This window comes from Otolemur garnettii, unplaced genomic scaffold (genome assembly GCF_000181295.1).
Source record: "Otolemur garnettii isolate 467f Iridium unplaced genomic scaffold, OtoGar3 scaffold00274, whole genome shotgun sequence".
Taxonomy (NCBI): Eukaryota; Metazoa; Chordata; class Mammalia; order Primates; family Galagidae; genus Otolemur; species Otolemur garnettii.
In genome coordinates, this window is record NW_003852669.1 from 1,004,789 (window position 1) to 1,006,771 (window position 1,983).

Below are 1,983 nucleotides of genomic sequence, written 5' to 3' on the forward strand. Positions count from 1 at the left end.
ATCTTTTTTGTCTTTCTGCCATGCTCCCTCATGTTCAAGGTCCAGTTAATAAAGTATCTCAATTTGCATGGAAGCCTTCATTCAGTAGGCGTTTAGAAATATGTACCGAAAATGTATAGTTGTGAAATTAATACACAATTTCTTTTTTTTTTTTTTTTGACGGAGTCTCCCTCTGTCACCCTGGATAGAGTGTCATGGCGTCATAGTTCACAGCAACCTCAAACTTCTGGGATTGAGCAGTCCTCTTGCCTGAGCCTCCCAAGGGCGGTGGCAGCAATGCCCAGCTAGTTTTCCTGTTTTTAGTAGAGACATGGACTCTCCCTCTTTCTCAGGCTGGTCTGCTGATCTCCGGCCTTCCACCCACGAAGGCCTCCCAGAGTGCTAAGACTACAGGCCTGTGCCATTTTGCAGGCCAATGAACGATTTCTTGATCTATTATATCATAGCCATTTTAAAACTCATGAGGCCTGTTCCTCCATTTGCAAAGGAAGTTAGAGATAGCATTTACTTCTTAAGTTTGTGATGAAATTTAAATGAAATAATTCACTTAAAACACTTTGTAAGAAGTCTGGCATGTTTTAAGTGCTCGATGTTAGTTATTTGTTTTATTTTTAAGGTAGCTGGCTTTTTTTTTTTTCTGTTATATTATCATCACATGGCTTTCCACCTTAGTTCAGCTTAGTTCACAATAACCTGTTCTGTGCAGATTCTTCACCTTGCTTTTATTTTTTATTTTTCAAACCATTTCACTTCACATTAACTCAGTCTTAGAGAATGGACTGCACAAGGAAAAAAAGTAATGTTCAAATCAGTACCTCAATCTGGCAGCGTCTCAGGTTAAGGGCTTTCTGGTGGAAGATGAGGAAAAACTCTCCTGTAAGGAGACAGGGCAGCTTCAAATGTCCGTTGTCACAGGTGTCATGGATGACTTCTGGAGCAGCACAGCTGTTGCTCAGAATTGAATGTGCACAGGAAATGCAAAATCAGATCCAGGAGATCTAGGGTGGGTCCTGACTCTGCTTTTCTATGGAGCTTCCAGGTGGTCGCCCAAGCCACATTTGGAGTAGTGGATAAGTGGCCCACTGTTGCTGTTTCTCCAGTTCCTTCCATGCCAGAATAAAATGGAAAAAGGGCTGGGGTGTCTGCCTTGGAGGAAATTCTATCTGCTTGTCCTGTTTAGATCCTTGTTCAGTGAGTAGAAGCTGAGTACTATCGTCTTCTCCTAGCCTCAGAGCAGGGCACAAAATTTACAGAGCAAAATTTACAAAATGTATGTAAAGTGGAAATGAAGGCCCCTTCTTCATAAAGGGACCTTTCTGAGCACTGACTCGTATATAGATCATACATCTATGAAGTTGGCTGTCCCGGGCCTTTCTATTTTCATCTATTCTAAACAAGACTTCCAGATGTCTTCAAAATTCATATCATAGCCCTCTTAAGATTTTTAGGATCAACATCTGATTTATGTCTTTTGCTTTCACTTAAATACAGTGAGTTGCCATATTCTCTGATGTAAAATTGGTAATAATAATACTAATCTTATAAAATAAAAATAATGTTCTGGATATTGGGGAAAGACACAAGAGTCCATTTGTGTATATCCATCATAAATGGATGATGCCAAGAAAATGCATTTTAAGAAAGGCAAAAAAACTTTCCTTTGTTAGCAAAGGAAGTGTCTTTTAGAACCCAAGGCTTCAAACATATCATCCTTTCTGCAGTTGGTTCCACAGACCCAGCCTTATACAATGTGGGAAGTGGGGATTACACCAAGGCAGGGCTGGCCAGGGGCCATCTTGGAGACTGGCTACCACAGCCTACATTCCACCTTTGCAGCCCCGTAACAAACCTCGTCATGTGTGTGTGTGTGTGTGTGTGTGTGTGTGTGTGAAAATACGCCAGGACTATTTTCACATATGCCTCTAAACGTTATGACAATTCAAATCATTATCAATTGTTGTTTGTATACTGTCACGGACCCTG